Raw genomic sequence first — 25,466 nt, 5'->3', positions numbered from 1 at the left:
TGTATTTTATATTTCATATAGTAGAATCGTATATTTCCCGTTCTTTCATCCCCTTTTAAATTTACAAGACAAAAGGTCACAAGGTTACTTGTACATATTTCAGATCAAATGTGCTACTAACAGGAAATAATCACAGTGGATACTGCCTGAGGACAAACTAAAATATTTTAGCAGAGAAATATTGTTTCTGAACATCTTAACATGTGTGCCTCTAGTAACTTCTAATAGAAGATGACCTGGTGATCCAGAATTGAATGACTTAAGGACCAAGAATATCTGTGCTGCAATGTTTAAAAAAATGCATCAGATAAAATGTTTACCAGTTGAGGGGTGTACTCCCCACCTCAAAGTTGTAGAAGGAGATTATGTCTTCCATGGCTGTAACAGCAGTATTTAACAGGACAACCTGTGAAGTGGATGTGCATTGCATCTGTCCATAGCTTCACAGGTAAACACCTTTCCTCCAGCCTCCATAGCCTACAAACAAAGACCCCGACATGTATGAATGTCACAAGCTAACCCAAATAGGAATCATGCAAAAGCCAGTCTACAGGTTGATGTGGTTTATACTGGACCAAGATAGTTTAGCCAAATCCTTGCTCCCTATTGGGAGGTCAATCTCTGTAACTGAACAAGAGGTACTTTTGGTGATTCCATGCTGCATTATATTAGGTTAGAGAGTTTTATCTTTTTTTAATATTTTTTCTATTCAGTTTTCTGCATTACTGCCATAAATATATCTATGAAATATGCATTAGAGAACCCATAGTATAGCAAAGTGCAAGGAGATAAGTGCAGCTGCATGGCTGGGTTCTCCTTAATCAAGGTAACTCTGTCTGATTGCATAGTAGTCATGTTGATAAATTCACCACATTCACAAAACAAATACTGTGTATAAACAGACAGCCTTCTTCATAAGACAGTGAATTCAATGTTTCTAGTATTGACTATGCTTGCAATTTCAAGGAAGTGTATAACAAGAAGATGGAATGCAAACACAATACCAACTTTGGAAGTCTTTTACAGCCTACTGAAGACCACAGCATTATTGGAAATTAAAATTAAAGAACTAAGAATTTATCCAAAGGCATTTATCAACAACCCTTGGCGAAAAGTCTTATCATTGATTGACAATATACAATAACTGATCAGACACTCTGATAATGGATTGGACATACTTATAAAGTAACTGTATACATTAAGATCTGTTATAGTGGCAGGCTAATGTAAAAAGTGTACATAGTTATTTAAGATGTTATATATAAATACTATGGAATTCATTCAAATGTATCTGAAAAATAAAAATAATTTTTGAGGAAAAAAAAAAAGACAGTGAATTCAACTGTTGCCTGCATTGCTAAATGCCTTTTACAAAGTAAGTCTCTGAACTAAACCAGCCACATCTCTTCATGTATATCTTTTGTATGAATCCAAATGTTCCTGTAAGTAAAACTGACTTTTCAAAACATTCTCAATTAATATGCTGTCTTTGCTTTCCAGCCTAATGCCTGTTCCTTACAAACGGAATTCTCAGCTTATGTTGTCTCGTGATACTTTATAGAAATTTATATCTAATGCCAGTATGTTATCTAGCAATTAACTTGCTAGAATTTTCAGTCTGTCCAATCTTTATTTAGGAATGCAGAAATTCTTGTGAATAACGGAGTTGCACTCTTTCATTAAAAAAGGAAATATGTTTCATGATGTGGTAGATTATGAGTGAGGGGCAATTACCCATCTAAAACTTGCAGCACAAAATAGCTGTGTAACTTGATGGACATTCTCCATTCTGACAAATATGAAGTTTGCACGTTGTTTATGTTCAGCAATTCCTGTAGTGTTCCAGTAATAGCACCACACTTAAAATACATTTCTTAGTAGTTTGAATGAGCTGCAGATATGCAGCAAACAGTATTTATGTTTCAAAATCATCCTTTCTTCTGAATGGACATGAATTATAGCCAGATCATAGGCATTTAGTTTTGTTCTAGGGTATGCTGTCCTTGCCAAAACAAATTTGGAAATAGCATATCTGGAACTGATTAAAGCACAGTGACAGTATGTTTCCTTCTGTCGGAAAATTGTGGTCCTGATTAGTCATTGTTCTGCTCTCCTGAAGACATTCAGCGTCTGATAAGATAAAATCAGTGCAACAGAATGAATGAATGCTTCACTGCCCAATGTGCAGACGTGAGCCAGTCTGAATGTTCAGTTCTTTTCAGGCCCTTCATACAAAATCATCAAAAATGAAACAAATTATTACATTTTGAATTAATATGGGAAATAGGCAATCTGTCAAATAATACTAAGAACAACATATAAGTATAGTTACTCATGTGAGCTTTGCCCTGAAAAACTGGCATTTAAAAACATAATTTTCTAGTTTGTATGCTTAAACACACTCAAGGCTATATGAGTCACTGAAAAAAATAATCACAGGCCGTATACATTCTAGTCGTACATACAAGAATATAGATATCCGAGATGATTTTGTTAATGAAGTATGAATACCTTTTTATGCTAGCAGAAATGGGCCTTAGCCTGTCATATATGATTAACTACACCATCTTACACCTCATTGCAATGGTACCCCTCCTGCAGTTTGCAGAGGAGAAAGTTCATCAAAAAAAAAACAAAGGCATCTCTGGCAAGAACCGCTTGACTAGTAAAGGTAACCAACTAACAAGCTGTGATTTTAGCAAAAAGAAAAAACAATGTTTAATTAAGAGGTTAATTTTCCAGGTGTTAGTGGCACTTTAATAACTCATAGTAATAAAACTACAGAACAACACAGTGAGGTGCAAAACAGTTTATATTCCATATACAGTATAAAACTGAAGGAAAATATGCAAAAAAGTGGAACATAATTACAAAGAATAGCAACCATTTTCTTAGGCTTCACCCCAGAGATGAAAACAGAGAAATCTCCCATCAAGATTTCATATCTGGAGAGAATGGCACGGAGTACACATCTGCCACTGTCATACTGATGTTACAGGCCACATGTAAAGTTCTGTCATGTCATGTTTACTTCAGTATACTGAGTGAACCTTGGTGGCCACAAGTCTTCCTGTGGATACATTACCTTTTACTGTCACTTGTTAAACCACAGAGCCACTTCTGTAGCTCCTTCACTAGTTTTGCTCCCAGCCTCATTACCTTTAGCTTTTGCAATTCTCTCTTGCAGGGTACAAGGGTTTAAAAAATCCATTTAAACAACACCAGCCAGATTACACTACTGAATGTTGGTTGTAAACTTGTTGAAAGACTGTGTTTAATTAGCCTGATGAGATTTCACCCCCTTAAAGTTGTGTTGTGTCTGACACAGCATGTCAGCTGCATCTAATACCTCAGTGATGCTTGATGTTGGAGTAGTCTCACCCTCATTAGCACTGGGAAGGAGATCAGACTTGCTAGCCTGAAATTTCCTGGGTCTTGCTGAGAGCCTTCCTTATGCAGGACGACAGCAGTTATCACTGTTCATTCCTCTCAAAGACCATTCTTTGTCAATGGACTTGCATATTCCTATACCTTACTGTCGATTGTCCTGTTCGATTCTCAGCTAGAGCATCTTCTGTGTGGAGACATGCATGAATGGGCATACCTTCGTTGAAGGTTGTGCATCAGGGCTGGCAACTTGGCACGTAAAAATCTACTGCCAATCATTAGCGGTCCAGAGTTCCGCTGTGGCGACCCCTAACCGGGAAAAGCCAAAAGACACAACAACAACTGTCGCTCCAATGAAGTAAATCAGGTCTGTACAATTTCCTGCTCAAGTTCTCTCATTTATTTATTTATTTGAATTTGTTTACTGATGTACAGCACTGATAAAATCTCACCAATTTCAGTCTTAAGCTGACATGCAATCAATCACCAATTTCAGCACATTCATTGATTCAAGTATTTGATGGTGTGCATTCTATGAATAGATGCATATTTAGGGTACCTCAAAGGGGGCAGCCACCCCCAGCTACATGGTGTTGGATCATGACAGGCAGTTGCAGATACAAGGCCTTATTGTAGTACTTGCACTGGCACACATCATTGGTGCATTGAAGCCACCGGCCTTGAGAAGTTCTGAAGGTCTGGGTTTCTGTGATATATTTATCCCTTATTTTTTGAGAGATGACTGTTGAACTGAGCAGGTGACAAGAGGGTCATTTTCTTTCATCCAGGAACCCCCCACCAAGCAGTTATAACCACCTCTATGTACAATTCAGACATCTGATTGTGATAAAAGAGGATTGTGTAATGTATTTCGTTTTTGTTCCAAACAGACAGTTGACACACATTAAAATATCACATATTGCTTCATATAATCATATTATCATATATCATATTAGTCCCACAAAATCAAGGACATTAGCAAACAACAGCAGAAAGCTACTCATTTTTCTCCACAGAAGACAGCCATAGCACTTATACCTACCTACTCTGTTCTTATCAGATGTCCAGTTAAGTAGTCCATCTTACTTTTTACAAATGCACACTAGTCCTGCTAAGCCAGATACTGACTGTTTAAACTGAGCAAATGACAGGATCAGTTACTTTCTTCCAGGCAACCCCAACTACAACCCCCACTCAGCAGTTATAACCATGACACCTAATGGCTATACAATACTATTTCACCTCCACACATACCTTTCAGCTGTCCAGATTTTTGCAGAATATCCAGATTTTTGCCTCATATTTGTTCTGTGTTGCTCAGAAAAATTGAAGTTTTCTGGCAAATCACTAAGGATTGAAGTCATTAAATAATGACATATAGTTGAGTTTCAGACTTCATATCTTTCAGAAAATGCATGTTAACACAAATCCTGTTAGTGCAGCAATTAAGTTTATATGAGCAGTATTAAAATGAGCCCTTGTTTTGGGGTCTTTGTCTCCTCCCCTCCATTATTTTAGACTTTGTCCAGATTTCTGGCTAATAGGTTAAGAGGTATGCCTCAATAGTCCACACAAACAATTTGTCACACATTAAAATATTCCAATCCAAGTTGCTCCACAAAAATCACAAAGCCAGATTAATGTTGCAAAAATATCTGGTTGATCACTACCAGCATTATTGTAAAGACATTTATCTCACAATACCATTCCTTCCGTCTTAACTGTCCACACAAAATACAAAGTCTGAAATACTGCCCAAACTATCTCGATGACCACTGCTGACATTATTATAACATTACTAACAACACATCTCTTACCAAAACCTTCTCTCTGTCCAGAATTCTGTAGAGTGTCCCTGCCTCTACTCTGTCCATGTCCCTCATTCATTGTACAAATTAAAAAAAAAAAAAAATAGTTGCCTTCCAACCTATATTTGAACATTGGGAGGTCTACTTTCTTGACCTCGCAACATTTAAAGTGAATGGAATTTGACTTGAATCATCAGGTCAGCTGAAACACTGCCCCCCCATGGAACACTCACTGTGTTGCAGTGCTTTTTTTTTTTTTTAACCTTTCAGGGGCTCTTTATTTAGTTAGTTAGTTAGTTATTTGTTTTTTAGAGTAAAGAAATATTGCTCCTAAAAGTAAAGAAACAAATGGAGAAAAAGTTCCCCTATGAGCATGGTGCCCTAGGCGCTTGTCTAGTTCCCCAATGTGTCAGGCTGGCTCTGAGGTCAGCTTCGAGTGAATCTACTGTGGTAGTGTAGAAATCCACAAGATTATATAAACAAGATCTTTATGTGTTAAACTCATATTGTGTGACATCATGCAACTGTATCCTAGCATTAGAAAAAAAGTGATTTGAAGTTCTTTCAAAGGCTTTCCTTATTAAACTTGTAAGATTAATGTGATCTGTCTTTAGTGATCAGGATAATATAGATTCATAGTTGTGTACTAGGCTAATGGCCCTGTAGCCTTTACAAGCCTAGCCCATAGAAGTTTCTCTTGAAGAGGATCAGTGGGGGGCTCTGCTTGACGTGTATAGGAAGTCTATTCCAGAGCATGGGCAGTCTCTGGGTTATGAACCTGTCCCTCCAGCATGTTCTGTTGATTGTGGTAAAGAGGTTGAGGTCTCTGGAGTGTGTGGTGCAGAGGGATAGGGATTTCTTTAGATGTAGCATTTCTAACAGAGCTGGGTCAGACGTGGCTTTGTAAGTCAAGCAGAGATCACCTCTTAGTAGACGATATGAGATAGAGAATAGCTGGAGCTTTTTGAGTCTGTCCATGTAGGACATGTGTTTAAGGCATAGGATCCTCTTTGTGAGGCACTTTTGTGGACTTTCCAGCTATTGCATGTGCCTTGGAGATTCTTGATATAACTGTGGTTGTTTTTAGTGTCTGCTGCAGTTCTGCCTTCATAGCTGGCTTTAGAGCTTTTGATGAGGGATCTCAACTTTTTGTTGAGGCTAATAAGGGAGTTTTTCCAGTCATGGGACTTCACCTTTTTCTGCAACAGTTTCTTTCTTCTGTTGTAGCGTTTATTAATGGCAGGGGACCACCAGATTGGCTTGCCTTTTTTTGGAGGATAGTGTCTTGATTCTGTTGGATATGGCTAGTTCCATGCATTTGTGTACATGTTCATACAGTGCATTGGTGTATGATTCGGCAGTTATGCATCTGTTTTCCATTGACGTGGGTACTGTGAAGTTAGCCATCTCTGTTTTTAGGCGCCCAAAGTCAGCTTTGGAGAAGTTTTTCATGGTGGTTACCTTTGCAGAGGGTGTGGGTGAGATGTGGATTTCAATGGTGATTAGTTTGTGGTTGGATCTAACCAGGGAGGAATTGACTATTTGTGTAGAGCAACAGTTGCCATTGTTAGTAATAACCAGGACAATGATGTTGCTTCCTCTAGTGGGGGTAAGAATGAACTGGTCCAGGGCATTGGAACTGGTGAATTCCAGGAAGTGTTGGGCCAGTGTATTGGTGCATGAGTAGTTTTCCCAGTTGATGGAGGGGTAGTTGAAGTCACCTTGTATGAGATACTCCATATTTTGGGAACATAGCCACGTGTTAAAGTATTTTGAAACATGTCAAACTTGGCACTAACTAAGGCAGTATATCTGAGGAAAAAAAAAAGAAATATTAAGGCCAGAAGACCTGCTATTGCATTACTTCATATTACATTGATTGCAGCATATAAATCCTTATACATGGACATTTCCTAATTATCTATACCAACATCTATTACACAACTAGTTAAACATGAGGTGAACAAATATGCCATGTATTGTTGCCCTAAAACTGTTTAAGGTATCTAAAAAAACTTTTATTAGTATCCACTGTACTTGTTACTAGTTAATCTCATATCTTGAGTTATAGTTTTTTAACGGCTTTGCTTAACTTCTAATATGTTTGATTTGGTATCGGGGAAAGTATTGCATAAGCATGTTTTGGAATAAAGGGAACCAAAATAAAGAATATGTTAAGCATAATAAAAGAAATAGAAGCTTGTATAAAACAATTAGAATGTAATATTATAGCTAGTAATGTATTAAAACCATTTGCTAATGCAGACTGTGAACAAATATAGAAGATTTTAGAGGCATATAGAGTTGCTTTTAAATTGTTGAAGATTGTTTGGGGTATTAATAGGTATATGTAGGTTAAAATACCAGTAAATGGATGGATCTATGAAAAAAAAAAGAAATGAATAAGGGTGTTAGGCAGGGATGTTCAAATAAAAGGAATACCATTTAGATTGGTGAGTTTATCAATAATTCCTGAGTGAGGAATGATATCAAAGTCCTTGGCAAGATCAAGGTAGGCTGTATGAACTGCCTTGCCCTCATCCACAGCTCTGGTGACTGACTCAAAGAAGTCAACCAGGTTGAGCAGGCATGATCTACCTTTCACAAAACCATATTTCATGGAATTTATAGTTTGGAGAGTCCCTATATCCTTGTTAGTTAGGTCCCTGATGATGCGCTCCATAGCCTTACATATCAGACTCATCAAGCTAATGGGGTAATAATTCCCAGGGTCTGTAGTCGCTCCCCCTTTATGGAGATGGATGACTGCAGCAGTGCACCATTCAGTAGGACAAAGCCTGAGGTGAGGCTGTGATTAAACAGGGCACACAGATGTGGTGCCAGTTCACTTTGTAGTCCATGTAGAACACAGCCAGGGATATTGTTGGGTCCCATGGAAGCTGTATTCTTAGCCTTAGACAATGCAACTTTAACCTGTGCTGCAGTAATGTTGGGCACCTGGCATTCTTCCAGTATTGTGAATGGTCCTTTGGGGGTGGGTAAAGTTGGCACTGAATCTGTTGGCCAGTATGATGGCAATATCTGTTGACTCAGTATAGGAGGTACCATTGTGTAGTAACTCAGGGCAAATATGGGTATTGCCATGGAGATTCTTGATATAACTATAGAAGGGTTTGTGGTTGTTTTTAGTGTCTGCCGCAATTGTGTATTTAAGTCACCATTTGTCATGCAAAGGAATAAGAGGATAAGGAGGGTCAGAACTTTCAAGACTTAAAAGGGCTATACACAGATCCCCACTGAGATATCTATATTAGACCAAGTACAGATAGAGGGGTGCCAGTCTATTAAGGTAACTGATGGTCTTGAGACCATTTCTGTTTTTAGTTAGGAATTGGTCAGATGTCTCAGGCTGAATGACATGCCAAAAGCAGCAATAAGTTTATTAATGGGAATCTAATAAGATATGAGTAAGGGGGTCTCAAGGCTTCTTTAAATATAGAAAAATGACTTTAAAAATGAAATACAGCAGACAAAACACTTTCCAAGCTACTACCTGATGAATGCCAGGACGCCTTATGACAGTTTGACTGGAGTGGTGTGTGTGTGTTGCATATATGGTGTAATGTGAACATGTTTTGTTTGCCAAAATGAACTATAGTACATTTTAAAAGAATTAATTTGTGAACACTGTCCTTATAGCAATTGTTAGCATAGTTTAACCCATGTTGGAGACATTGTGAGCCAATGGAATAGCAATATACAACACCTGTCTGCAAAGAATGTGAGGTCCTGTGCAATAGATTCCAAATAGGGGAGGGTCCAACACTGAGCCATGTGTATACCACTCGCAACATGATTCAGAACTGGCACCCGTGCGTCTATCCATAAAGGGTCTGTCGAACAACCAGTTAGCTACCCATTTCACATCAAACGGGTTTCTATTCAGTTTACAAGTCTGACAATAATATCAGCATGAACAATATTATGAAAAGCACTGGTCAGGTCAAGAAACTGTATGTCCTGCACAACTGCTATTCACTGCTTTTGTGACTATTCCAAAGAAATTTATGAGGTGAAATTTGTGAAGTTAAAGAGGCAGTACTTCCAATGACACAGCCAAATTGGTGAAAATAAGTTGTTAGGAGATTTTCAATGTCAGGATTACTGAGGTCTGGCTTTACATGTGAGCCTTGTAAAACTAATGGGTGTATAGTTACCAGGGTCTGCGGTTGGACTACCATTATATAAAATGTATTATAATGGCTGTCTTCTAGGCTTTGGTTATGTAGCCAATGGAAGTACTAGTGCTTAAATAGAGGTCCACATAGGCAATATTTGGCAATGATAATTATGAAAAGCCAGGTATGTTATCAGAGCCCATGGATGAGGTGTTCTTAGCTTTTTAGAGGGTTGAGAGCTATTTTCTTTGGGTGGGAGTGGACAGTATTATTGTTGACTAACTCTGAACACTGCTTGGCATTTATGGAAAATATTTAAATTGATTTTTAAGAAAAAAGTATATTTGATATATTAGTATTATTGTGAAAGTATATATGAGATGAATGTCATGTTTCCAACAGAAAGAGAAAAGGAATTAATTGAAATTTTGTTTAGGTTTATATGGAGATTTAGTTTGAATCATATAAAAAGAGTATGGAATATAATGACAGCAGAAATGTGGACTATAAAATTCAATATTTATTTAGCATTGCTACACATGTATTATTTTATGACAGCAGTTGTATATGAGAAAGAGAACGTATTAGGAAGACTTTGTATACCAAAATATGGAGAATTCTGGGAATCTGTTGGTATACAGGAAATAAAGAAAGTAACGGTGGAAGAGAAGATGGGAGAGTATAAAATGTGTCATCACTGGATTAGAATCTGGAAAAATATGAAAAAGATTTAGTGGTATTAGGAGATTATGAAGTATTTTTATTGGCTAGATTTTTGAGAAAAACTAACTAATGATATTTAAGAGGCAATAAAAGCAAGCAAAAACTGGGAGGTATATGAGAATGGCAAGACATCTTAGTTAAAGCTGAGGGAAGAAAGACTGTCCCTTATTTGTAAGTTAGAGGAACACTTTAATATTTCTATATCATGTATGAAAGCAAAAATATTTGTGAATGTACTAGACACTTATGGAACTTGAAAAGTTAAATATTATAGCTGAATATGATATGATGTGGAGAATAACATATGAAGAGAAGGATCACGCCGATGAGATAAAGTCATTTTTCATATATATGATTCATGTGAGTACTAGGTCTGAAGAACTGTGGTATAAAAATAAATGGGAAATAAAGGATTCATTGAAAAATAAAAAGTTTTGTTTGTGGAGAAAAGGTGGGGATGTATTTGGAAGGAGAGGGAAAAAAATCTCATTTTTTAGGCTACATGCTTCTCTCACAGAAATAGTCAGCCAGGGCTTCCACACCCTCTAAAGCTCAAAAAGTCAGTGAGAATAGGCTTTGAACTTTTTCAAATACAACAAGCTATTACATCAAACATACCTGTCAACCTCAGAGCAGGAAATCTGGACAAAGCCAAAAATAATGGAGGGATAAAGACCCAATATCAATGACAGATTTTAAATCCATGCATCTTGAGCATTTCTTGCCCAGGCCTCCACTCTCTAGGCTCTGTCCTAGTCAGATTTTCCCAGGCAACAAATATTAAATAAATAAATAAATGTTCTTTTAAACTTGGAAAATTGATAAAATAACAGGCTTTAAATTAGCACGTTTCCTGAAGAATATGAAGTATGAAACTTAAATGTCTGTAATTGTTTACTGACTTCACTCTTCAATGATTTCCCAGAAAACCATACACTTTATGGGGGACAGACCAAAAATATGAAGCAATAATCTGGACATTCTGCAAAACTCTGGTCAGCTGAGGAAATGCAACTCAGTGTTGAGGTGGGATGGGGTTCAGAAATGATTCAAGAATCTGTCCTAAAAATTGAATTTTATTTGTTCTTTTAAAACATTCAGCTAGAGAATGCAGAAAGCAGAGAATTCAAGGAAACAAACTTTGGGGTTAGATGCCAAGGAAGAAACGAGGCATAATAGAACAATATATACATTTGTAATAGGAACATATTTATTCCCATACTGAAATGATTCATCATATTGAATATTTTTTCAGTGAATTCTGCTGTGCTGGAGGTACAAGTCAGACAGCATCTGCATAGTACCCATTTGTTTATTTATATATGGGACAGCACATTATGTGTATGGCTAAGCTTTTTATTTTCCTTTAATATTACTTGCACATACCAGGGTAAGTGGTTGCATATGTTGGTGTCTTTATATTGCCTAGCTATTTAATTTACCAACCTGAATTTGCATAAAGTCTATTTCTCTATGGTCTTGCGGATTATTTAAGACAAAAGCTTTCAAGAAATCAACATAAATCTGGATTTCACTTATAACCTTCGCTACTGCATTGCATAGGTATTTCTTAGAAGTCTGTACTTTTTTCTGGTTTTGTGCCTCCATGAAAACTATGTTCTGCTTTTAATACAGTCTATTTGAGGATGCTGATGACAGTCCACGAATAATTAATTTCTTGCTCCATACATCACTAAGTGTTTTGGGTGAAAAGTTGGGACAGTGTCTTTGGATTGTCAAAACGGGATTCTGCTCCCCATTTTACAAAAGGATAACATGAGGAAGTGTTCTAATTATAGGTGGATAGTTGCTCCTTGGACACTCTGGGAAACTTAAGCTAGGGTACCAGAAAGAAGACTTTGTCCAACGGTCATGACCATGATTCAAGAAGAGCAGTGTGGACTCCATTCTGGCCATGAAACAGTGGATTAACACTTTGTTCTATGAATCATGCCTAATTATCCATTTTTTATGCATATATGGAGTCACATTCCTATGTGCTGTTACACACAGTGTGTAGGAATACTGTGTAAATATCTTAATGTGCAACCCGGTACAGATGAAATGACTTGATGTGCTAAAATGCATGTGATACAGTGAATGGAAGCGGTGATGGAAGGAAGCAGAGAAAGTAGTGTGGTAAGTCAGGAGATGGGAATTTTATTTTATGCACTCATCATAGGAGGTTTTGGAAATTAGTTGAAGATTTGGTTTAGAATATGCAGCACCACATGGAATCCTAGGTGTTGTACCAGCACTAGCTTTTTTTTTCTTTATGCATACTTTGTTGTCCAGTTAGTTTGACAAGGTCTATGGCCTACTTTGAAGAGAGATCCAAGGTAGTAGTTATCCTGACTGCACAAAATTTTGGCAGGGCACTGGGTAAATACCTCTATTTTTCCTTGATAAGTACTGAGGCTCTTTTATATCCACCTGAATTCCACCAACTCAATCTCATTGGACTTCTGTTTAACATCTTATCTGAACGATAGCAAATTTAGGGCTGCAGCTCCCCCCCATGCTGCACTGCAGGTCAGTATTAGAAGATGAATCCAGGATCCAGGTACCTGATGTGGAAACAGACCACAACTTTATGATATTTCAGCATCAAATACAAGAATGCTACCTCTTTTGCCTCTGATATCACATACACATTTCTGTCATGATAACTTTTTCTGGGGCTTTTTTTATCACAAAACCTATAGAACACAAAACTGATCTCACCCCTACCCATTTATTTTCCATTGAGGTGACAGATCCAGTGTTCATTAGTTCCCACTCTCAGGTAAGAACCAGATGAGTTCATTAATTTTTCTATGTGTAAGGGTTGTCTGTGATACAGCTGTCAACCAAACAGCCACAAGGGAATATTTGATTTTCCTATGTTTAGATGAGTCATAAGAATTTGAATTACGGTTTTCCATGTATTCAGGTATTAAAGCATAAACATAAAAAACAGAAAAAAATCTTCTTTTGCACCCTCAACATGGGGAACTTTGCCCCTAAACCCCCTTAACTTAAATATACCAACTCCATAAGCAGTTAGAAAAAGAGAAAAAAATACATAAAGTGCACCAAGCTGTGATATTTAAAATATGAAATAAAGACCAGTGATTATTCATGTCTCTACAAGTGTAAGAATGCTGAGATTTGTAACCCCATCACCTGTGTGGTGATATAGGTACATGCTTCTTTGCAGGAACTACGAGTGCTGTCCCTACAAGAGTGTATAGGCTCTCATACATAGCCAGTCAAAGCCACTAGCATGTCAGTTAGAGTAGCCACACCCATGCATCTCCCAATGACCATGGTAATGCTTGTCAGGATCTTCCTCAATCTACCCATGGACCATTTTTGTGAACAGCAAGATCCACTAACAGATCTCTCCCCAGGTGTGGGTTCCAGCAAAAATTTGCATCTTTTCTGCTCCTAACACCTGGCCTTTCCATAGCCTGAGCCATTAATCGAAACAAAGCCATCTGGGGAGCAGTCAGGACTCTATCCATTTGTGCCACAAAGGTGCCCACTGTGACAGTTTTATGTACATGCCCATTGTGAAGCCAGAGGTGATGACAGACTAAAAGAGAATGTTTATGAAATGTGCTTATGCCAGGCTGAGTGAAACAAAATGTATTCTTTTTTTTTTGTTGTTGTTCTGTTCTTCTGTTTCTGGCATGTTTATTTGCAATGTATATTTCTTCTAGTAAACACTTTTGTTTTTCCAGATGATGAAGAACAGAGTGAGAGAGTAGTTCTCAGACAGGATAGCACCTTCTCCTTAGATAACAGACAAAGATGAAACAGCATTGTAATGTAACATTCACTGAATTTTAAAAAAAAAACACGTGAAGATGTTTGGACAATCTGTGACTGTGTGTTGGGTTTGGAGCTACCTGGTTTATGACCAGTATCCATCATAGAAATGAAGTCACAAAAGGACTTTAGCTATATAATTGTGACTTATTCATTACCCACTTTTTCACATTTTCTACATCGGGTCAGGGTGTTGTGTTAACTTTTGCCATCTCTCCCTGTTAGTGCTACTCTCCTACCTTCTTTGACACTCATACCTGACTGCAACTGGTCTTCTTCCTCACAATCCATCCACTTCTTTGCTGGATGCCCTCATTTCCTCTTGCCTGTTCCAAATCTTCCTCACCAGATTGTCTTTTACTTTCTTACACGTGCCCAAACCACTGTAATCTGTTCTCTTTGACCGTTTCTGCAATTAGAATTACTTTGGCTTCTGCTCTTATGTCCTCATTTGTTTGTCTGTCCCACAGTGTGAACTCGGTATCACTCATCGCCATTCATCTCCCTTACCTTGAGCTTCCTCAACTGCTCTGCCTTTACTGCCCAGGGTTCTGTATCATACTGTACACCATATATTTCAGCTTCTTTGCATTATTCTATCCTACACTACCCCTGACACTCTGTGCCAGTTGCCTGCAGCCCCTCTGATTCTAGCTTTGACCTCCTCATTCAGACTTCTCTTCTCCTCAACCATCCCTCAAAATTACTGGAAACTGCTAACCTGTTCTTGTAGCAGCTAGCTAGGAAGCTTAGAGTTGGAGTTCATTTTTTCTATATGCATTTCATCTATGTTTACTACACTTTAATTGTCTTTTGTGTGTTAATCTATGTAATTTTTATTCTGTTTTTCTGCTACTTTCTTTTATTCTTTTTAAGTAAAATCCATTTGAATTATCTTTAAGCTATTGTGACTGATATGTATTTATTACAAATATAGTTGTGCACTTTTGTCTAGCTGAGCAGAGGGTAGCCATTTTCACTGAGGAGTAACACACTGTAGGGCCACGTCTTCAGAACTACTTCAGATGAATGCCTGTGAAAGAGATATCAGTTTGCAAAATAAGAGCAGATTGGTAAATGAAACCACCTGACTTTCCCTCAGGGTGGTGACAGTAATACCAGGACCAGGAAGAAAGCTATGTGGAATTGGAGAATTGTTCAGCCTTCCCTGGAAAGTGTGTGTGTGTGTATGTTCAGAACTGTGCATTCACAGCAAAGGAGAGAATGATAGGACAATGAGTATCCTTTCCATCCTTTGTTCGTTCACAAATCATTTCCCAACAAATGTTATAAACAGTCTAGTTGCTAGTTCTCCAGAGTATACAGCATTCTCCAGTTTCAAATCCTGATCATAACACCCAAGCAATAATTAAAAAGGCCCTGTTTATATGTCAGTATGACATTGCATAGACAGCACACAATGAATACTTGTAGCCAAAACTATGATTTATATAAAATATTTTTTACCTTCAGGTAATACAGAGGCACACCCGCAGTGATGCCTCGGCCTAAATGTATAAGCTTTACAGGTTTGGTCCAAACAGCAGCACTTTGGAACTCATTCTTTGAATGTATATGGGAAAATGTAAATCTTCTCCATACTGCAAATAAGCCCCATATCAGGCATGCCATCTTTGTTTCTTGAGTACAAAAGCAATATCTTAGCACTTGTGACATAACTCTGTTTAATTCAAATAGTGTTTCTGCTTAACAGAAAACAGCAGAAACCAACTAATCCAGGCTTTCTGAAAAGCAGCTCTGTTTATGAACTTTTTATATTTCCCTTCATTCATCCATTTGCATCATTCAGAAACAGAGCTGCATATTTCTGGATGTTAACAGACACCAGTTTCAACAGAAATGATCTCTCTAAATTAACACAAATGAGGTGTACTGCTGGCTAAAAGCCCACATTGTACTGTTCCTGAAGAAATCTGCAAAGAAATCTAGTACCATTTAGTGACACTTAGTGGTAAAATAAATCATGTTAGCACAGGCTGCCAATGTAGGCCAGCAAGCTCAATGATTTATATTAGTGGCCACCCCCATTAGGAAACAATAATAGGCTTGTTTGCAAACTGCTCTCTGTGGACAGGATCGATCATTGGAGATGTGCAAGTTCTCTGCCCTATTATGTTAGCATGATTAACGTAATGTGAGCTAATGACTGTAGTAGTAAAAATATGAGTTCAGGTTCAAATCCTACCACAGCCACTCATTAACCATCTGTGTTTCACAATCAGAACATTCCTCTGCCTGCTCAGGATTCAAACTAAGACAAATTGAGTCATTCTAAAATGAATTAATTGGATATCAGTTGGGTAGTTAGAAGTAACTAAGAGACAAAACCGAATATAATTATTGTTATTTATTTATTTTTTTAATGTCAGAAGTGTTTCTTTCTCAATATTGGCTTTCTGGGAGCCCATAGCCATTAGTAATGAGAAATAGGTCATATAATAAAAGAAACACAAACAAACCAGTAATATTTTTTTCTATATGAAACTGTACAAATATTTGGCATATATGGATGCAGTCACTCTACTGAAGTGACTTAATGTTCCTCAGATTATTACTATCACAGGAAATGCTAGTCTTTTTGTGATGGCTGACATTAAACCTGGTATATGACCTGCCTTGTGAAATATATAAAGAGAGAAAGAAAAATAATAAGGTAGATAGTAAGAGAGAGGTAACAGCAGACAGTCAAATAGATGAACAAAAACAGATGTCTTTTTGAATGTACTGTTTTCCAGAGTTTCTCTTTTATAACATTTGGCATCTGACCTTTAAGAATTCCCTTAGGTCTCTGTCCTTACTTCTTCAAAGTGTCACTGTCTTTCACCATCCAAGAGGCAGAGCTGTGTTGTAACTGTTTGTTGGAAAGCAGTAAATGCAAAGATAATATTGTCAGAAGGACTGCATAAGATTTATATGTTGCCATAGTCATACAGATGAAGCTTAATGAAAAGGTTATGTTTGGGAAGACTGAAATGGTTAAACAGTGCTTCATAGCTATAAACATGGAAGCATTAATTCCACCGACAGGAACGAGATGTGATAATATCACACTGTAGAGAACAGAAGAGTAGAAGTGACATATTTACTTTTAGGGATCCTGCTTTTATCTGATAAAGTCTTTTGGTTTTATGTTTGTCAGTATGTGACAAAACATGGCATTACATCTGATGATTCTAAATGAAGGCAGACATGAAAAAACTTCTATTCATTTTTGCCCTCAGGCATTCCTGAGAAGCCCCAAGGGCCTGAGGGCAAAATCAGTAGAAGTTTTTTCATGTCTGCCTTAATTTAGAATAAACAGTTTGGACTTTATCTGGTACCACTAGTGTTTTTTTTTTTTTTTGCTTTGTTTGTGCTTTTTATTGTACTTTGCCTTTTAGCAGGTCCCTTGTCTGCTGCTTATTATATTTGATGAAGCAAGATATTATATTGTATCATATCTACAAAAGAAAATTATTCATATATTCATTTTTTACATGATTTATTGCAGATAGTTTTTTAACAGAATGTGATTATTTGCGGACTGAATTTTGTGTATAATCTTAATTATTATCATTTATATAATGGGGATAGAATTCCTTCTGAATTTCTCAAAAAGGATGTGTGTGTGTGTGTGTGTGTGTGTGTGTGTGTGTGTGTGTGTGTGCGTGCGTGCGTGCGTGCGTGTGTGTGTGTGTGTGTGTGTGTATATATATATATATAGAGAGAGAGAGAGACAGAAAGATGCGCGCGTGCACACACACATGCACACATACACATTATGTGTGTAGATCTTTTAAATCTTGCACACGTTGTTTGAAAAAACATATACAGAATATTCTGAAACACATATTTGTAAATCAAAAAACAGGAGGAGCTCACTGAAGTATATATATTTATTTTATTTATTTTATTTTATTTTACATTTGTTAACCGGGCTGGTCTAGCTGGATACATATCCGTTTTCAGTAGAGGCCCGAGGAGAAAAGCTCCAATACACAATAGAAGTACATAATTAAATTGCAAAATTCAAAGTATTGTTACAACAAGAGAATATAGCTTACATATGCAGGAATGAAAATTTACATAGATGTTATATAAGACAAAAGGACAGACAGGAAATTATACACAAAACATTGATTTCGTTACAGATACTGGAAAATAGACTGAAATCAGAGATTTTCCTTATTACTAAAAGGAAAGAGAAATTTTAGAGATCTGCAATTAGGGAAATGGGCTAGGAAGTGGAACTAGAAGTTATGAGATATGTAGTTAGTCAGGTTCACGACATGGGCATGTCCATTGTGTGGAGAGATATTCTTTAAGGTTAGCTTTGAAATGATTGAGCCAAGTAGTAAGTCTAAGGTTGTTTGGCAGGGAGTTCCACTGCTTGCCAATGGAATTGGCGTAAAGGGCATCCCCACCTGAGTTTTTTGCTTTAATGGTTAGGATCTGGATGCTGTTTGATGATCGGAGACTGTTGAGGTTAGTATATGGAGTGAGAATTTTGCACAGTGAGGGAGTTCTATCAGGATGGTTGATTATTTTATAAGCTTCGGCGAGTTGGCTAAGTTTGAGGAGATTTGGCAGTTCCAACCAGCCAAGTCTTCGCAGATTAAGGCAATGATGGGTTCGATAAGGGGAACCTGTAATAAATCTGGCAATGTGGTTATAGGCAAGATAGAGCATGTTAAGTTCACGTTTATTGAGAAAAGAGAGGATCGGGGAAGCATAGAGGAGGGAAGAGAGGAGATGGGTGCGAGCAATAGTTAATTTGGTAGTGGGAGTTAGGAAGTTTTTAATTCTGTACATAGATCCTAGTTTTTTGTTAACAGACTTAACTGTTTGGGTAATGTGTATGTCAAATTTGAGCTTATGATCAATAGTGACACCTAGCAGTTTGGTACTGGTGACAGGGGTTATGAGGGTCCCATTACTGGATTTAATATGAAAGGTTATGTTGTTAGTGTTTGGGAGTTCTTTACCTAGAGGTGAGAAGACGTTGGGGAAGAAAAGTAATAGTTTGGTTTTAGCTGGGTTAAGTAGAAGTTTTAAGTCAGTGAACCATTTTTCAACTAGTGAAAAACAATGTTGTGTGGTCATTTGGAGATTCGAGAGGGAGACGTCGGAGCAGATTAAGGTGGAGTCGTCGGCATATTGTATGCAGGTGGATTTAGGGATGACTGATTGAAGGTCATTTATGAAGATGGAAAACAGAAGTGGGCCCAGTATCGAGCCCTGAGGAACTCCTATGGTATTCGGGAGCAGTCCTGATATTCTGTTTTGCCATAGGACAGCTTGTTGCCTACCAGTGAGGTAGGCCTTGAACCAGTTTAGTGCTGGAGTGTCCAGACGTAGGGTTTCAAGGATGTTGAGAAGGAATTGATGATTGACCATATCGAATGCTTTTGATAGGTCCAGAAAGAGGGCAGATGATATGAGTTTGCTATTGCGATTGTTGTTGATTGAGTCAATAAAGGAAAGGAGGGCAGTAGTTGTACTATGGTGCGGCGAAAACCATGCTGGGCATTGGACAAGAGATTATTAGAGGTCAGATAGTGAAGAAGTTGTTTGTGGATGCATCTTTCCATGATTTTCCTATCGGGACAGAATGGCTATTGGTCTATAATTTGACATTTCCAGGGAGGTACCTCCTTTGTGAAGTGGAATGATATAGGAAGTCTTCCAAATGGAGGGAATGTTCATCTCAGTTATAGTTCTATTTATTAGGATTGTTATGGGGTAGGCTATTTCATCAGATGCAATTTGTAAGAATTCCATGGGAAGGTGGTCAGCCGCTAGGGTAGTTGGTTTGAGTTTTTAGGAGGGAGCGTACATAGGAGGAAGAGACTGGCTTTAAATTAAAGGGGTAGGGTTGTCACGTTGCAGTTTAGCAGCAGGTGGGGAAGTGGAGGTAAGGTGACTGGCTAGGGTTTGGATAGTCTCAGTGAAGAAGGAGTTAAAGGTGTTGGCTACTTCTTCTTGGCCTTTCTCTAAGAGTTTCTCAGGGGTTGGGGTGGAAGTTTTGCCTGGGTGCAGAAGGTTGTTAAAGCCTGCCCAGAATTTCTTTGGGTTGTTCTGGTGTTTTGCTGGAGGCTGCAGAAATATTGTTTTTTGTCTTGGGTTATGGCAGTTTTCGTGGCATTTCTTAGTTGTTGAAATTTACAACGGTCTTGGGGGGTTTTTGTGGCTCTCCATTTGTCCCAGGCTAGGTCACGAAGTTTGATTTTGGATTTAGTATCAGTAGTGAGCCAAGGTGCTATGCGAGTTTTGGTTCTAATTTGTCTATGTGGAGCATGTGAGTCAAGTATTTTAAGGAACGTGTCATTGAAGTGGGACACACTCTCTTCTAGTGGAAGAGTCTTTAATATGGTCCAGTTGCAGGATTTCAGGTCAGCAAGGACGAATTTTTTTTTGTTTCTGATTAATCTATATAGGGGGGTGTTAGAAGTTGGGCATTTATGTTTAATGATATAAGTTATTAGGTGATCGCTGAGGTCACAGGGAAGGGTAACAGTGGTGTAGTTATTAGAGTCTCTATTAGTAAGGATCCAGTCAATTATACTTTCTTTTTGAAGTGAGTTGCCTATTCTGGTTGGGGATAGGATATTTTGGGAAAAACCATGTAGGTTAATAGGTAGTGGAGTTGTATGGGTAGAAAAGAGAGACCAGTCAATGTTGACGTCCCCAAGAACTATGGTTTCTTGTGGGTAGTTGATGGCTAGCCAGCTCAGGGATTGCTCCAGGTTTTCTGTGTTCTTCCCTGGTGGGATATAGGTTACAATAAGGTTGATGCGTTTTGAGTGTTTAGGCAGATCTGTAGGGCTATAATTTCTAGGTTTGAGATCATGGGAGGTTGTACTTGGTTCTTAAGGATGTTTAGTTTATTTTTAAACATAATAGCTATTCCTCCACCTTTTTTCTTTGCACGATCAGCCCTGAGAATATTGTACCGGGTGGGAGGATCTCTTCATTCTTAGTAGTGGGTTTTAGCCATGTTTCAGTTAGACACATGATGTCAGGGGAATGACTAGCTATGATGGCGTGAAGGTTGTGAATTTTGTTGTTAATGCTTCTTAGGTTCAGGTGTAGTATTAGAACGGAGTCAGTAGATTTTCGGGTTAAATTATGGGGATTAGAGATTGGCATAGTGGTGGGACCTGGGTGTGGGTGAATATCTCCATCGATGTTAATACAATTTTTCAAGTAAACTAAAAATCTTTGTAGTTTAAATAGTATTTTGAGATTAGTTTTGTTATGTGGAATTTTAGGGTGTTTAAGTGTGGGGTGGACTATTTTGGGGGATATATTTTTGTCCTGGTAGATTGAGGGTGGTATATAACTGTCATGGAGAATGAATTGGAAGTTAGTGTGGCACTTAGGGAAAGGAATGCCTATAAGAGTTTGGTTTTCATATTTTGTTAGGATATAGGTGGTGATGAGAAGTATAATTATGATGGGGGTAATAGTATAAGTGAAATTTGCCATACTGAAGTAGGGAAGTAGGTATCGAGTGGGGGAAGAGACTTTGTGTGGGGTTTGTTAGAGGGTTGGGCCTTGGGGTGGGAGGGGTTATGGAGTTTGACAAGGGAGGCTTGGATTTGTTAAGTGGGAAAGTGGGAGGGACTATTTGTAGCTATAAAAGTAGGGATGCTGGGGCGGGTGGGATAAGGGGCAGGGAGGGAGCGGAGCGGAGCCCGAGCGAAGCGGAGCGGGGCCCACACCGCCAGGAGACTTTGCAGGGTCTTAAAGGTAACAGTTTCCAGTAGTATAACTCAACACAATGGAGTTACTAGTGCTGAATTTATAAAGATGCAATTTTTTACAGGCTTTGTATTATTAAAGTCTTCAAGATAGAGTGTCAGGTTCTTGACAAGGACAGTATAGTTCTCTCTGAATAGGGTACTAATGTTTTGTTTTATATATGTTTTATATTTACTTCAAGGACGATTTTGAGAAGGACCTACTTAATACTTTTGCAGATGGTACAACTTATTGATTTATTTACTTGCTTATTTATTTATTTTCTTACTTACTTAGTTATATATATATACAGTATAGTTAGCCATAGTATGTAGGCTGCATTGAACTATAGACATCAATGCAGCCGAAGGCAAATGTCACTTTTCTACAAGGAATGTCAACCTAACCTGATGATTTTTTATATTATTATGAATCCAAGTGTGATTCAGCACTAAATAGCATTTTGATGTCATCGCTAAGTCAGCAAGAGAAAGTCCAAAACAGAAATGATACCAAACTTTGAGACTACACACACAACATTACAAAAGTAGATCATACTATTTACTTCAAGGACGATTTTGAGAAGGACCTACTTAATACTTTTGCAGATGGTACAACTTATTGATTTATTTACTTGCTTATTTATTTATTTTCTTACTTACTTAGTTATTTATATTTGTCTGCCAGGGTAGTAGTAAACTGATCACTACTGATCAATTTTCAGCTCAGCCTGGGCGAAATATAAAAACATTTCTTGAACAAAAAAATGTAGAACTGTAAGCAATGACACTGTAATTCAGTTTAGTTATTAAGTAAAATTATATATGTTCATTACAGTAAACAGACTGTTATGTACAATATTTACATTAGTTCTCAACTGGATCAACCTGCATTAATTCAGCTAGAGGAGAAGTGGAAAGGAAATAGGGACAGTGTGTCAGGTAATATGTCCTGTGTTGAACCAGGAGCATTTGGCTTGGATGAACACTTGCTTTTGGAATTGTATTCTGAATGTGGAATAAGTGTTGATTTCCTTTAGGATAATGGGGAGAGTTTACCAAAGAGTAGGTGCCTGAGAGGAAAAAACATGGACAGTGCTGTGTAGCTTGGTTCTACGGGTAATTAGAGTGGCTGTGGCTTGTGCGTAGTGTCTCATGTTGTATAAAGAGTTTTTTTCCATACCTTTCAACCTTCCATCTCCAAAAAGAGGAACACTGCCTCTCATAATGTGGAACAAATGGGCAAAATGTGGAACACTTACTAATGGCTTACTAACAACTTCAACTAGGACGCTCCTAGAATGGCTAAAATGTGATATTTTTATTTATAGAATAGAATATGATTCAATTCTGTTTACTATTGATATCAGTTAAAATACTGCTAACACTGAATATGTGACAGACCCTTTTAATGTGAACTTCGAAGAACATGAACTTTTTAAGACCCCAAATGAGGAAAGTTCCTCAAAATGAGGTACACTTGAGAGGTATGGGTTTTCCATGAAGTTTAGCTGTAAAAGAAGTACATATCTGTAGTTGAATTAATGTGTTGACTTGGAATCCTAGCAGTAGCTTAGGGTTTTATTTTGTTAAATGTATGATATTTATTTTTGTAGAGTCTGCTTAACTGTGTCCTTGTTGAAACGCTGTTACTGCTCTCAGCCTTACAATTACTGGCTTGCTGAATTACAAGTTACTTAACATACCGAAATATGGGGTATAAGTCATATTTCTGAGCTGTACTCTATGTACTCATTAAAAGGCTAAGTAATGTGTGCTAGTCATTAGTATTGCTCTTAAACAGATGCAAAAGGAGTGGACATTGGAACTGGGTGTCATGGACAGCTTAGACTTATACCAGTCAGGACCGGCCTTTGGTCAACTGGTGCCCTAGGCAAAAGGTCTCCACAGTGCCCCAACACCATGCTGTGCTCCCATCCTGGTCTACCTACACCATCCAGATTACTGGAAAAGCACCCCTGCTAGAGTTGGCACCCTAGGTGGCTGCCTAGTTCGCCTATACCTAAGGCCGGCTATGATACCAGTAGCATAATATACAGAAGTTTGAATCACACATCATGCAATGTTTAATCAACTCAGATGGGGAGGAAGATGAAAAGTGCTGTGTCCGTGTATGTCCAGGAGGTAACACAGGCTGCTGAGGAAGGGACAGACAGAAAAAGGGAGGGAAGAGTGGAAGGACACATAGGCACAATGTTACAAGAGAGGTGAAGAACTGAATACAGAAATGGTGCTGCTGATGATAAAAATGTGTATTTCACATTTTGGACACTGACCCAGATAGTTCAAAAGAAAAATACACTAAGAGTTCAGCCTAACTAGAAAGGAAGTAACTTAATTTTTTGCCACTAGAGATGTGTCAAAATCATCTCTGCAAATTAAATTAATAAGATTCATCAAAAGTGATCAGCTGCAGGAAAGAAAGAAAAAATCCTCTCATTCCAACTCCCTAGCATTCCCTAGTGTCTGTGCCTCCTCATCAGTACTAAAACAGATCCAGGTAGCCTAATTACACCCCACCCAATCCAAAACACATTGTGTACCCCACTCCTCCATTTTTAGGAGGTCTTTGGCTAACAAAGTTCACAGATGACTGCAAACTGGGAGCCATAATACAATCACCTAATGATGTAGACATTCTACAAAAGGGCCTCACAGAGACAGATAATTGGTGTCAAAGTCATGACCTCAAGCTCACTGCAAGAAGTGCATTGTCATCCCCTTTGGGAAAAACTCGGTACCCATGAACTACCACATAGGTGGTAGCTCACTAAACACTGAAAGTGTGATGAGACCTCGGGACACAGGTGGACAGTAGTCTTTCTTCTGATAACCACATCGCCACAGTCATCAGGAAACCCTTCTACATGGCACACCTCATCACAAAAGGGTTCTCCTCTAGAAAAAAGGAGGTCATTGATCCTCTCTACTCATCCCTCATCAGACCCATTATAGAGTACAATGCCCCGTTTGGCATGTATCTCACAAGACATCTACAACAATTGGAAAGGCCACAGAAATACCTCACTAAAAGGATTACCAGCCTCAAACTGATGCCCTACACAGACCATCTCAAAAAACTCCAGCTCAACTCCGTTGCATATCGCCTACTCAGAGGCAATCTCTGCCTAACATACAAAGCTATGTCAGACACCCAGAGCTGTTGGACATGCTACACTAAAAGAAGTCCCAGTCTCTCTGAACTACACAATCCAGGGACCTAAACCTTGTCACCACAATAAACAGAACATGCCAGAGGGATAGATTCCTGTCCCAAAGACTTCCCATACTCTGGAACAAACTACCCATTCATGTCAAGCAAAGCTCCTCATTGGCCCTCTTTAAGAAAAATCTTGACAACTAGATGGGAAATAGAAAATTCACCCTGGGGATCACTTATGTGGCACTGCTTGACAGGGGCACAGGAAAATAATATTCTTCGGTGGCGAAAGCCAGGGAACTTTTTGGCTAGGCTTATATAGGCCACAGGGCCAATAGCCTAGTACCTACCTATGAACCTATAACTAAATAAATTAGAAACTCCACTGGTCTCGGAGCATTCAAAGTGCTCCCCTTATAGTGTTATGCACATGCTCCCTCTCAGTAAACTGATGTCCTTACCAAAATGTCCTGCCCAGTACAGTGTAATTCTCTCTACATTTGAGCATCCCATCAGCCCATATCTCCTCATCTTATCTGAGTTAATGTATCCTAAGCATCTGCCCACACCTTTACCACTCTAGCACACTATTATATCTTGTGAAAACCTTTATGCAGTGTATCATGCGCTTCTTCAGACTGACATGACCACCTCTCTAAATATTTGTAACAAG

General features: G+C 38.2%; 1 protein-coding gene across 1 annotated transcript in view; it reads left to right on the top strand.

The window, feature by feature from the left end:
* The window catches only part of FGF14 (fibroblast growth factor 14), a 906,834-nt gene that overhangs the window by 227,762 nt on the left and 653,606 nt on the right, over nt 1-25,466 (top strand). The gene's annotated exons all lie outside the window — the stretch shown is intronic.

The sequence above is a fragment of the Protopterus annectens genome, chromosome 5.part0, assembly GCF_019279795.1.
Source record: "Protopterus annectens isolate FY-2018-M chromosome 5.part0, PAN1.0, whole genome shotgun sequence".
Classification (NCBI taxonomy): Eukaryota; Metazoa; Chordata; order Ceratodontiformes; family Protopteridae; genus Protopterus; species Protopterus annectens.
Note: the sequence above shows the minus strand (reverse complement) of the source record. Positions and strands in the feature narration are given on the sequence as shown.